Raw genomic sequence first — 15,037 nt, forward strand, 5'->3', positions numbered from 1 at the left:
GGCGTTAAAGCCTTTCTACAACAAGAAAATAGGTGAGCGATATGGTGGAAAACAGGCACAGGGATACAGGCTACAGCCCAGAGCAAACAGAGATACTGCAGAATTGAGAGATAAGCAGCACATCAGGACGTAGAGGCAAGGCAAACACCAGCTTGCAGCATGCCCGCCGGTGATTCTTCTGCCTATAGTGTGAACTAGATCGGTATCGCACCTTGGCGCAAGGGTGCCGGTCCCGACGTTTTTCTCAAGCAGGGATAACGAAAAAAATATTCACATATAATAGGAGCAAGACATCATCAATGGATACCGAATGATAGTACCAACACATCTCCATAGCGACCAGAACTATAGTAAACACATTTAAAGGATGCAAATGTTCATACATGGTAAATTAAAGAATGCAATGTTGGTACAAGGTAGATATTGAATACAAAAGGATGGATAGATGTGCCAAAGAGGTCGTGTTAACAAAAGAAGAGGGAGATCACACGGTAGTTTACACGGTACATCACAAGAGCTGGTGGCATCATGTATCATCGGGTACTTGCCAGAGTTAGAATAGGTGATCGGTGACGTCCATCGATGATCAAAGCCATGGCCTTGGTGTGAAGAAAACAATTGGTGCAAACACCTCATGCTCTTGTGCCTGAGACGCCAAATGATTAGATAGGTATAATATATTTGGAAACAGAATGTGCCAGGCCTGCAAGCTCAAAAATAAGAATAACACGATAAGTAAAAATTCAACAGTAGCATAAGCTAATCTGCAAGTTGGTGATATTTAGATTGGTAAATAGATTCATTATGTGAGTATTCGTACTAAATAAAAATAAATGCCACAACTAAATCACAATCAATAGATCTGGAGTATTCTCTCCGAAAAGGGTATTCTAATGGACCATGAGACTCTCACAACAATAGAACTGCAGCTACTACTGAAAAACCGAGCAGTATTTTTATACACGGACCAAGGAACAGTAAGATTTACTCACAAGAACCCTAGATCGACACTACAAAAGTACAGAATTTATAAGTGACCGACAGCTCGCGTTTACCTTGTTCATTGGTGGCAACATGGACTGAATTTTCCCTGTTCCTGTCGTCGGCGTAGCGTAGAAGAGCTCCCTCCGTGCGCTTTTGGTCCAGTACAACTGAGACATCAAGTTCAAAAAGGCAGTTCTATGGACCAAGATTAGGAATACATTCGACAGGTCGAAATACCATTTATAATACACATTATTAAAGAAGGACCATACATAATGATAGCAAGGCCTTTATACAAAGACCAACAATAACCAGGTAGCAGTACACACAGGTAAGTGTGCATTGCCCCATTGCTCCTGACGGCAAACAAACACAGAAAGCTTACTGGCATGACTCGTTAACAATAAAATAATATCGGAAATCATCCTTGAAGTTTTCATGAATAACTAATAGCATTGCCCAACCATTGTTTATCCCATAATATATATTGGAAGAATCCTACACACAAGTCAATTATTGTAACCAATGAATAGGAAAGCTGGATACAACTGAGTTGTTATTGTTGGTTAGTATGAGCAGGTTGAGCAGAACCATCATTTTTAAAAGCCTGGAGAATTAGACATCACCGGTAACCAAAACCAAATAGAAACACTTCATACAGAGTAACTGAAAGATCTCCAAACACATTTTGCTACACAAGCATTTAAAAAGTTTTGATTTAGCTACTGACATGGCACCGGGCTAGTTATGTAGGAGAAATACACGATGGCCAGGAGAGAATTTGGAGAAGCGCGGAACAAAAACTACAACACAAGTTCTGCCTAATGAGTACAGACAGATATGAGCCACTGAAACATGGTGGTGACATCTCACCTTTATAACAAAACTATCATCATATAGTCCCCATCCAGAAGCAGAGCATGTTGAAATACATCAAACTTAGTAAGGCAAGGATGACAGACAAAGATAGGTACACATGCATTGCATACGACAAAAAAGATTGCCTGGCCTGGTTAGATATATTTTTAGTGTATACTCCAGCCTGGTTAGATTGCCTCTGCTTACTAACAGGGCTTGTCTTATATATCTTTTGAGTACAAACAACGAACGGAATACCGACGCGGGTTAGAAGAATAAACAACAAACATCCTGTGGTGATGAAGAAATAACTAACAAATCACCGAATCACAACACACAAACAAAGTACAGTCACTATCATACCCAAAAGAATAATCACTATCAGACCCATTAATTTGTCCATACGAGCACGTATAAAACAAATTATGAAACAACTATGTAAGATCAACAACAGGCTACCGGTGTACATATAGACAATGAAAGAAAAGAATAACTACCTAGCATATGGAGCAATCCCATTGTATCCTCTCAAACAGAGACACCTCGTAGAGCATAGTCCAAAAGTTCAAAGGATTTTCCCAGCTTCCACAAGAAGAAACCATCCAAACACTACAGGCCAGACACAAGAGTTAGTGCTGTTGCATAAATTCATATAAGACGATCCACACAAATATCTTATGCAGAGTATACTGACACAAGCAAAATACACTGACAATGAGGAGGGGGTCGCCCCAAGATGCATCAGATCATTAGTCGCACACTGAGAAGCTAAACAAACAGCAGAATGTAGTGGCCAAATTCAACAATAAGCTTTTGAATTCTGAATGTAAGATTACACAGATACATCTTGGGTTGGGGGTATTTGAACAAAATAACCAAAGACAAATCATTATTCATGAAATAAGATTGACAGAGTCTGGATTGCATTATGAAGTGAGCTGTACGAGTACAAATTAATTTACCCCTGAATATAACGAAAAGTGGCAGAAGCTATCTGGCAGGCCATTTTTCAGAACAGGCCAGTACAGATTTACGACCCGTAAAACAAAATATGCTTAAAGCCTCTATCTGATTTAGCTAAAGCAGGAGAGAATCTAATATAAAAAAATAGCGGGGATCGGCAGCGGTGGTCGCGTCCCGTCACCGGCAACCTTGGTATGTACCATCAGTAATACTACCATTTAGACCAAGCCATAAGTTGGGCTAGAAGTAATTAAACGGTAAGTCACATATGTGTTTAGCATTGCAAATTAACAGATTTATACATACTAAAGTGTAGTCACCAATATTTTTACCAGTCAAGAGATTACAAAAGTTAATTAGCTGACAGTAAGTTTGGCACCAAGAACATAAACATAGAGAGCAAAAGTCAAACACATTGGTTGTGGAGATGGTAAAACCACAACCCCATTTCCTATAATTCATGGGATAATTCCAACCTGCTACTTGGCCATCATTTCCACATTCTTACATCTGTGAGTAGGCAATAAAAAGTGAGAACTCAACTAGCACATGCTATTTGAATACTAAGAAAGGGCATTGCCCCTATGCAACCGGGCACCGTAGTGTGCACTGCCACAACACAACAATATCTGCCTCAACCACCTCTCGGAAAGCAAAATTTGGAGCAAGAGTTATCATTGAAAAATAGTTGGGAGAATTGTAGGATATATGTCCACATATGCTAATTACAATGTTGGTCATTTCACACTCTTGGGTGGCCTAAAAGGAGCAGTTTTGGTTTATCTACACCAAGAACAGGAGCAAAGGAGCTCCATGACAAATCTTTTAAACAACATTACACCTAAGGAGCTAGCAATATGTGAAAAGAAACATTATAATAGTGAGCAAATAAGTCATAATAACTGCAAGAGGATCATGGTCAAATTCAGTATCAGACATGGCTCGAGGCAATGAACAATGCTAAGAAATCAAGTATCACTTAGAAATGAAGTAGACTATAATCTAGTCAATGAACATGTGTTAAATCAATCTAATGAGGGAAATCATGGATAACAAAGTGAGGCCACATAATAGAATGAACTGAACTAAGATCAATACTGCAATCTCCACATCTCAGTTTACATAGTAACCACGGCTCTAAAAGTTAAACATACAAAACTGAGAAGGAAATGTCAAGTGGAAGGATACAGTCCTGCCTGGGTATGCCAGTGTAGGGTGGGGCCTCATGTCATCTTCTACAAAGAACTGAGAAAACAAAACTGAATGTTAAATAGTGTAGGGCGGCCCGGTCCTGTTGTTCCTCTTCCTGATGCTCTAGGGCGGCAGAATGACCCCTCTATTGAACACCTCTACATACATTGCGCCCCTGGCCAAGAGCAGCTGCAATAATAGTTCAGGGAGGGAGGAGATATATCAATAAGCATAATGAAAAATGCCAATAGATTTGATACAATTATACTGCACACTGTTTCCGAATCCCACAATTTATTGCCTGAGTCAAATCTATAGTACCATTGTATCAAGGCAAGGCAATAAAGTCAAATCTATTGGCAAGTACATGCATGGGCCCAAAAGCACTCCAAAGGATGGTGCACATCATGCGAGGGCGCAAAGCACTCCATGATTTGATACAAGGTAAAATGATAACGGAGGACAAATGAAGTAGAACAATCAGTACACAGGAAAGCAAGGAAATAGTAACATGCACATCAAAGCAAGGTAGAACAGAGAAGATAAATACCTAACCGAAGGGATGGGATTACTTCTTCCTGCCTTTCTTGCCCGCACTCACTGGGGCAATAATAGGAACAGATGGTTCAGACCTGAAAACCATGGACACAAGGGGGGAAATTATACCAGACAATAAACATGGGTACATTTTCAGTGGAAGCGATGTCGACTGGCAGAATAACAGTAATCACCTCTTTGCGTCACCTTATCTTTCTCGACGATGTTCTTTTGGATGATCTTCTCACTAACCGAATCTGCCGTCTCGTCGGCCTGTAATGGGAAGTATGACCCTGAAAATGGGAAGTAATGTGATCACAGAGGCATGGCGATCAACTCTACAGAGATAGGCAAAGAGGAAAATGAATTTACCTCAGGTAACATGCCAACTGAAGCCGATGGATTAGAACTATTTCCTGCAAGATTGCTGGATGGCGTAAGGGAGTTGCTGGAGTCATGATGACATCACCTTCTTCAATATGTTCCATGAAGATGTTGATATTCTTTTATAGCACCTCAGCGTACATGTGGTTACCCTGGCAGTCGAAGAACTATGGTGTAAGCATTTGTGAGAATGGGCATTAAAGAACTGTCTAGGCGACAATCACATAGTCGATAGGATGATTGTACGCTGGCGGTATGTATCCTTAATGGGTCCATTATCAATCCCACCACGGTGCTGCCATAGTCGTGAGACATACACACGGATACGCCAAATGGTATTTCCCTGACGAAGCAGGGACACAAGATTGAACTCCATCTGTAGAAATAGCAATCATCAAATATTAGATAGCCTCCGGAGAAAAGATTAGAAGACAGGATACTCATCAAAAACAAGAGATAAATAATGCAGAATAGGAAAGCCAAGGTGTTACATGGAATAACCTTTTTTCAGACATAATTCAACTCTATCATGAAGCAAGCTATATGAACAAAACAAGACCAGACCGTTCATAGTATATACAGTTATTGAAGAGCAAGTAGCATATAAAATTTAGATCTAAGTATCATTAAGGGCTCCTTTAACACAAGCAGAGATAGCATGATCATAATATACATATAAACACGCTAGCAGTAGGAAGCCTCGTTATCGATGCACCCCAGAAAAAGGAAATCATCCACAGAGATAGGCATCGTTATAGATGACACGAGCAAAAGCACAGCTATTACTAACTATTCTTAGGGTTTAATACAAAGCAAATCCACCTAAAAGAGTGCTATCATGGATCGTATCAAGAAAAGAAAAGGAGAGACATGTACTAACTGGACACTGAAGGCATATCATCTCCTAGGATATTGTGGTAAAACTACAACTAAACTTAAAGTCATACTTATTTCACAGAATAAGAACTGTAGCCGGATACATGACCCCAGATGATGCACCCTTCTTCTCGCCTTCGGCTGGGCGACAACTACATACTTGCCTTGCACTGACACTACAAATAGTAATCTATTCAGGAACTAAAATAAATGAATTCCTTACCTACTGCATTTTGTGAACCAAAATAAGTGGGACCATATCGAGTATCATTCTCATGTTCGACTCGGACGCAGGTTAATTGACGTGGTGTACATTCTCATGTTCGCCTCGGACACAGGTTAATCGACGTGGTGTACTAAAACTCGGTTATAATTTAAAAGATTCATATTGTGGACTATCGAACCATCCTACCGCTTAGTTTGTTAGAAGAATATACAATACAGTCTTGATTTTAAGACATGACCAACAAATGCACAAGGTAAGTATGTACCTAGTAGGCATTGACATGAATATTACATAGCAGCACAAATAAGCAGAGCATAAAAATACAATCGCCGAAGAAACCTAAGGGAAAAAATACCATGTCTATGCACAAATATCAATAAAGTTGCACTACAGATGGGGAGAAATAGAACATGGTACTAAAATAAGCCTGTACATATATACCTAGACACAAATAAAACTGTGAACCTCAGTCCCAACCATGCTATACTAAAAAACAAAGTTTACACACGCACATGCTTTGACAGAATACATAACATATATCCACAAGAACAATAGAATTCCTTTTCCAAATGGAAACAAATATATTACCTCAACTTCTTACATGTAGAAAGATTGTTATTGGCTTCAGACCAAGCATCACATTTCCTTGCACAGACTGAATACTCAAGTTACATGTTGAAAGTGCGTTATATCGACTAGAGGGGGGGTGAATAGGCGATTTTTATGAATTCTTCACTGAGGAATTTGCAGGTGAGGAAATTCCTTAGCGAAGAACTACTTGCAGTGAAATAAGTACTCAAAAGTAAACATAGCAGAACACAAGCATGGTCATCATGATGAAATGAAGACAAGCACAGAGTACAGAAAGCGTAAACACAGGATAACACAGGATGAAGACAAACAGACTGAAGAAATTGAACTGAGGAAATTGAGAAAGTCTTCAGTCAAAGTCTTCAAACACATATATGAACAGGTGCACAACACAGTTATGAGGAAATGAAAGAGTTGAGTAAATAGAACCAGTAAGCTTGGTGAAGACAATGATTTGGTATACCAGTTCCAACTGCTGTCTCAGTTGTACATCTGGTTAGGGCGGCTAGGTATTTAAACCTGAAGACACACAGTCCCGGACACCCAGTCCTGAACACGCAGTCCAGGACACTTAGTCCTCACCGTATTCCCCTTGAGCTAAGGTCACACAGACCTCGCCCAATCACTCGTGGTAAGTCTTCAGGTGACTTCCGAACCTTCACAAACTCGGTCACTCGGCGATCCATAATTTCCTCTTGGATGCTCTAGACCATGACGCCTAACCGTCTGGAAGAAGCACAGTCTTCAAAGGTAACAAGCGTCGGATCCACGCAGAATCAATCTCTTCAGTGATGCTCAATCACTTTGGGTTTGTAGGTGTTTGGGTTTTTCCTCACTTGATGATTTTTGCTCAAAGTCCTCGGAGGATGGGATGCTCTCAAATGACAAGTGTCAGTTTCTCTCGGAGCAGCCAACCAGCTAGTGGTTGTAGGGGGCGGCTATTTATAGCCTAGGGAGCAACCCGACATGATAAGACATAAATGCCCTTCAATGATATGACCGTTAGGTGGGTAGATGTTTTGGGACAGCTGGCGCATAGCACAACAACGGTCGGAAATTTGAGTATCAAATTCCTCAGGGCTATCATGTTCCCCACTGTGTAGGCAATCCGCACTAGCGAATTCCTAACTCCTCGGTCAGAACAAATTCCTCAGAGACCAGAATAACTTCGTCTCTGTCACTGAAGAATATGACTGAACTGTATGAGATTTCCAATGGCTTCACTCGAAGGGATTGGTAGGTGTAGGATTTTGAGTTGAGCATCACATGGAAATTTTTCCTTAGTATTTCCTCGACCCCCTTTAACAGTACGGTGTTTCCTATGACTCAAGAAAGAGAAAATGAAACTACAAAAACAAAAGTCTTCACGCTTCATGTTCCACAAATGAATACCAAGTCTTCAAGGTCACACCAATTTCTTCACTTTCAAAGTCTTCAGAAAGTCTTCAGAAATCCAAAGACTTCAGTCGAAGAACTTCATTTTTAGGGGTCGACTTTCTCTGTAATATCAAACTCCTCATAGACTTATAGACCTATGTACACTCATAAACACATTAGTCCCTTAACCTATAAGTCTTCAATACACCAAAATCACTAAGGGGCACTAGATGCACTTACAATCTCCCCCTTTTTGGTGATTGATGACAATATAGGTTAAGTTTTCAACGGGGATAAACATATGAAGTGTAAATACTGATATTGAGGAATTTGATTGCAAGATATAGAAGAACTCCCCCTGAAGATGTGCATAGTGAGGAATTTGCTTTTGAAGCAATGCACACTTGAAGAGTTGAATCATGGAGATCTCCCCCCTATATCTTGTAATTCATACACGCATTTGACATAATATATGAAGAATTTGAGATGCATGATGAAATATGGTGATTGATGTAATTCAGCATGCGTGCAATAACATTAACGAGGAATAAGCATGCAGAAGAAACAGCAAAAGTATCAGGCCACCATAGAGTTTTAAGTTTACAACTCGATCCAACAAAGTCATCAGAAGAACGAGAGTTGTAACTTAGAAAAAAAACGCCCATAAAAGATAGACCCGCTTGAAGACTAACTCAAATTTATCCCCCTTTGTCATCAAATGACCAAAAGGTTCGAAAATGAGGACTAACGCCCCTGAAGAATATCAAGTTGATGAAGGAGCGCCAGCGTTGTTGGGGTCGTTTGTTGATGTAGGGCCTGCCGCAGTGTCGTCCAAGTCTTCATGCTCATCAGTTCCGCGCGATGAAGAATAGGAGCTGGCCACCAAGGAAAAAACCTTGACCTTCTTGTATTTCTTTGGTGGAGGAGCAGACCAGTCAAAGTCTTCCTTGAGACCCATATTCTTCAGTTCTTCTTTGCTATAGATGTGAGACAGAATAGCCCAGGTGCGACCGAAGACTTCATGGAGGTAGTAATGGTTTTTCTTCACTGCATTATGTGTAGCAGTCATGTTGTGAAGAATTGAACCAAACTGACGCTTAACCCATTTATGGTTTCGATCCACCTTCTGGTGAAGACTTAGCAGAAGCTCATGGTCAGTCATCACACGAGGAGCAGTAGCTTGAGGATTTGGCTTGGAGGCATGGGCAGCAGAATCATGAGTGGCAGAGTCATCATTGGTGGAATAAGATGCAGCCTTGCGAAATTGACCATCCAATGGACGAATGCCTTCATCTATAACAGCTGGTGCCTTGCCCTTTTCGTCAGCAGAAGAATAAGTCTGCTTGAGGACTTCAATTGGGGGCAAGTAGCTGAGGTGATTCTGAAAATCTGCCTTGTAGTTGAGTGAAGACCTTGTTCCGAGGAATCTCATAATCCAAGGTGCATAAGGCTTCAGCTCAAAAGGAGAGAGTGCAACATTTGCCAGAGTCCTCATGAAGAAATCGTGATAATTGACAGGAATGCCATGAATGATGTTGAATACCAGATTCTTCATGATGCCAACAATTTCCTCATCAGATGAGTCGTGGCCTTTGATTGGACTCATAGTCTTCGTGAGAATGCGATAGACTGTCCTTGGTACATACTGCAATTCCTTCACGAGGAATTTTGTCCTTGAGGCTTGACCGGGTTTCAATGGCTTCATCAGCACTTGCATATAGTGATCTGTAAGCTCAGGCTCTTGGTACATGCAACAAGCTCCTTCAGGTGGAGGACTAATGGGCAGGGCGTGAAGTAATTCAGAGGCCGGTGCTTTGTAATGAGTGTTTTCAGTCATCCAGTCCAAAACCCAGGAGTTCACATCGTCAGGATCTCCTGTGATGTGCAAAGTTGCGTAGAATTGAAGAATGAGTTCTTCATTCCAATCAACTATGTCTGTGCAAAAGTTGAGGAGGCCTGTGTCATGAAGCACACTGAGGACAGGAGTGAAGCATGGCAGTGATTCCATGTCCACATGAGGAATATGCTCGTGGTCGAAGACTTTGTCCTTGTTGAAGAGCAGTGAAGAATAGAAGTTGGCCTGGCTGGCGGTCCAGAAGCGCTTCCTTCTAAGACGAGCAGAATCATAGGGATTGTAGTCAGTGAAGAACACGTGCTCGCCAAAGAAATCATCAGCCTTGAATTTCTGCTTCTTTGAGAATGGATCCTTTGGCTTGTGCTGAGGAGTGTCAGTCAATTGCATTATCACCTCAGGAATCGCAATCTCAGGTTCTTTAGGCTGAGGAATTTCAGCTTCTACTCCAGTGACAGCCTGGGTCTTCAATTCTTCATGTACATTTTCTTCAGCACTAGTGGCTAGAATTTCTTCATGGACAGATGGGGTTGCACGAGGTTCTTCATATCCTATTTGTACTTCAGTAGCAACAGGGGACTGAGGAATTTGCTGTAAATGTGTGAAGAGTGGAGAGTTGGGGTGCTGACTTTCCCAAAAGTCATCATTCATCACTGGTGTGGTACAGCCAATGTCCACGTCTTCATCTTCTATTTCTTCAATGCCGGCCTCTTCAGCAGTAAACTGAGGCATAGGCGAGGAAACAGCTGGAGTTGATGGGATTTCATCCACTTCAATTTCTTCATCCATTTGCTCTGACGAAGCAGCAGAAGGGTTTTCTTCATCAGGTCCGCTAGGGATCACATATTCTTCATCAAAAGGAACAAGGTCCTTTGATGGCATGGTTGAGATCAGAACAACATCAATGGGGTTTGCAACTGAGCTGGTCAATTTCTTCATCTTCTTCGGAGCTGAAGAATCTGAAGAAGCTGATGCTTTCCTTTTCTTCACTGCTCCACGCTCTGCAGCCTTGGTCTTCTTCACATCTGATGCAGATGGAAGGATTGGAGTTGGAGTAAGCGCAGGAGGAGCAGAGGAATGTGTTTGATTTTCTGCAGGCACAACTGATGCAGTTGCCCTGACCTCGGCAATTTCATCAGCGGCTGGAATGCAGTCATCAGCCCTGGAACTCACATTTTCTTCAGCAGCCTGAACGTCATCAGCGGTGCTGGCATGTTCTTCAGTTGGCTGAAAAGATGCTTCAGTCTGAGGAATTTCTTGTTGTGATGGGGCTACAACATTGGAGGTGAACTTCTCAGCCAGTTTAACAAACCTGACCTTGGCTCCTTGCCAATCAGCATAGTAAGCATTGAAATCATCGCTGAGGACTTTGATTTCAGACTGGTCTTCACAAGATCATCAGTTGTCATAGAGACAACGTTGTTCTTCAAGAATTTTTCCTTCCTGTACTGCGCTTTCTTCATCTGCCTGGCCTTCTCAAATTTCCATTTCTCTTCTTGGATGAAGGCAGTCAGCATATGATTTTGGCCAGGAGTCAACTTGAAATCAGGCATAGGAGTGTTTGGGTCCTTGTGCCAGAGATCAATGTAATCGAGGATCAACTTTGGATCCAAAAACAGAGGCACATTTGTGCCCTTGGCTCTAGCGGCCCTGACTTGCCTATCTCTGATGATTTCAGCAAGTTCTTCATCATCAGCTTCGTCTTCTTCAGACGGCACTTGGAAGGCGACCTGCTTCTTGTGAGGACTTGGGCGAGAACCTCGTCCAGTAGTGGTCTTTGTCTTCAGCAGAGAGGGTCCTGTTGAAGAATTTGGAGCAGCTGAGGAACTAGCTGAAGCTCCAGAGGCAATAGAGATGCCTGTAGTCCTTTGGCACATGGCAAGATGCACAGGTGCTGAGGATTTGGTCGGAGCAGCTGAGGACTTATGCAGAGGAGCTGAGGATTTTGGAGGAGCAGGAGCAGCATGAGGAATCGGCCGTGAGGGCTTTGAGGATTCTGGCCGTGAGGGAATTGAAGGTGAAGCACTTGGCTTACGCGCAGGCTTCTTTGCCATGGATTTCTTCGGCTTGACAGAGGCCTCAGCGGCAGCAGCAGCAGCAGAGTCTTCATTGAATTCCCTCACTGCTTCTCTGGCTTGTCTAGCCAGCTTGGCCTGGCGCTTGGCCCATTCATCAGGATAATCCTCACCACGCTTGAGGCTGGTGGGATCAGCTTCTTGGTCAGGTGCCAACGGAGGTCTTGGGCATGGAGGATTGAGTGCGAATTTCTTCATGTACTTGGGAGTCACATACCTGTACTCCCTCCACTCTCTTGCCCATCTCCTCTCTATCTTCTGAATGCGCACCTTGCGCTGATTTTTATCTTCCTCAAGGGGTGTGCAGTACCCAGCATAGATGTCCTCAGGGATTTCAAATGCAGTGTTGACCTCAATCCTCTTTCCTCCTTTCTGTGGCTTCTTTCCATCAGCCATTTTCTTCAGATGACGAATTTGAACAATTGAATTCTCTGAAGAAGTATGCAACTTTTCTTCGAGGAACGCTGCAAATGAGTTAAGTTGATGAGAACCTAGAGATTCAGCAGCGGACATGAGTACCTGTGAACAGAGTATAGTTGCGAGGAATTTGGAGAGGTCATATGCGTTCTCAGAAGGTTTTTCAAAAAGAACAAGTTTGAGGAATTTGACCAGATGAGTCTTGAAGAATTTCACTAAGCGTTCTTTGTCTTAGGTTCCAGAGTTGTATAGATCGATGATCCACACAATTGAGAAATCTTGAAGAAAAATTATTGCTTAGAGAAACGAATCAAGAATAGATGACCTGTGAGGTGTTTAGTGTGTGAAGAATTTGAAGAATAAACACCTTTGAAGATTTTGTAAAAATCATTTGAATCAAAGAGGGCAGTAAAAGTAACTTTTAATTACCCTGGACGAAGAACACGACGAACTGTGAGGTAGAGATGAGAAGTTCGTCTGTGCAGATCTTCCACGCCCTAACTCGGCGGAGGAAGACGGCTACGGCGGCGGCGGAGTGAAGATTTTCGCGGCCGGCGCGAGTACGACGGCGACGAGGTCGAGGCAGTGAAGCTCTTTCTCACCGGCGACGATGAAGTAGCGGCGGCGCTAGGGTTTGAGAACCTCGAGCTGGAGAGAGGTCAAGTGGAGTAAAGGAAGTGAGGAAGGGGGGAGGGGGTATTTATAGCCACGGTGAAAAACTGTTCGCCCGAAGATTTTGGACGAACGTGCCCCTGACCCTTCTCATTCGCTTGGCATGTGTCACCCACGTACTGAGAAGTGGAGATCGTGGATGAATAGATAAGTATTTCGTGGGATGCGGAACGGTTTGAGCGGCAAAGCCGAAAATTTAGATAAGATAAGTTAAAAGTTCCGTTCGCAAATTCTTCAGCTGACAAGGACACAATGAAGATTTTGAACGAGTTTCAAATAGAACGCACATGAAGAATTTGTGAATAGATTGGGTTGAGTATAGCATAGAGGGCGAAGGGTCCGATCACATTCACTTGGCAGAAAAACCAACTTGAAGAATTAGCCATAAGTGAATGTTGTAGAGGACATAAACTCATATATATATATATATATATATATATATATATATATATATATATATATATATATATATATAGCGAATGAAGAAAAACGACGGAAACAGTGAAGATTTTGCAAAGTTGAAGAAAATGAACAACCGAGGAATTTCAAAACTGAGGAAAAACTCAAATTGAACATTTTCAACTTTTGGTGGTGGCGTGACCCACCGTATAAGAGTGATGATTTCAGACACCGGGTACAATTGTCGTAGGTTCTGAGAATCAAATTCTTCGTTAATTTCTTCACACTTAGAGTGTTATTCTTCATTGATTGAAGAAAAACGTTTCTAGATGTGTTGCACATCTAAGTCATCAAATTTGCATAAGTGTTAGGATGAGTGTCCTTTTCAAAGAACATTCGAAGATTCTAAGATATTTAGCTCACACCGCAACTTGCTAAATCTCTTCTCATCCAAGGGCTTTGTGAAGATACCGGCTAGCTGTTCTTCAGTCTTCACATGCTCTATAGAAATGTCGCCCTTCAACACATGATCGCGAAGAAAATGATGACGAATCTGAATGTGCTTTGTCTTCGAGTGCTGAACTGGGTTGTGAGCAATCTTGATGGCACTCTCATTGTCACAGTAGAGAGGCACATTCTTCATGTTGACGCCGTAGTCCTTGAGAGTTTGCTTCATCCACAGCAATTGAGCACAGCAAGAACCAGCAGCAATGTACTCAGCTTCAGCAGTAGACAGTGGTACGCAGTTCTGTTTCTTCGAGGACCAACAGACCAAAGATCGTCCGAGGAAATGACATGCACTAGATGTTGACTTGCGGTCCACACGATCACCAGCATAGTCAGAGTCAGAATATCTAATGAGATCAAAAGCCGAGCCCTTGGGGTACCATAATCCAAGTGTTGGTGTGTGAGCTAGATATCGAAGAATATGCTTCACAGCCTTATGGTGTGATTCCTTCGGTGTAGCTTGAAATCAGGCACACATGCAAACACTAAGCATAATATCTGGCCTAGATGCACATAAATACAATAAAGAACCAATCATGGAGCGGTATACCTTTTGATCGAAGTCAATACCATTTTCATCAGTGCACAGATGGCCATTTGTGGGCATCGGAATTTTGACGCCTTTGCAATCTTGCATGCCGAATTTCCTCAGTACATCCTCGAGGTATTTCTCCTGAGATATGAATATGCCATTGCGTTGTTGACGAATTTAAAGACCTAAGAAGAATTTCAATTCTCCCATCATAGACATTTCATATTCTTCACTCATCATATAGGCAAATTCATCACTATAACGTTGGTCAGTACAGCCAAAGATAACATCATCAACATATATTTGGCACACAAACAATTCATCATCATAAGATTTAGTGAAAAGAGTAGGGTCGAGTGAACCGGGTTTGAAGCCTTTCTTCGTGAGGAATTCCTTCAAAGTATCATACCACGCCCGAGGGGCCTGCTTGAGGCCATAGAGGGCCTTATTGAGTCTGAAGACTTTGTCAAGATTCTTTGGATCTTCAAAACCTGGGGGTTGAGCAACATATACTTCTTCCTCAAGCTTACCATTGAGGAATGCACTTTTCACATCCATTTGATATAAAGTGATATCATGATGGTTAGCATAAGCAA

This window comes from Aegilops tauschii, chromosome 7 (genome assembly GCF_002575655.3).
Source record: "Aegilops tauschii subsp. strangulata cultivar AL8/78 chromosome 7, Aet v6.0, whole genome shotgun sequence".
NCBI classification, from domain to species: Eukaryota; Viridiplantae; Streptophyta; class Magnoliopsida; order Poales; family Poaceae; genus Aegilops; species Aegilops tauschii.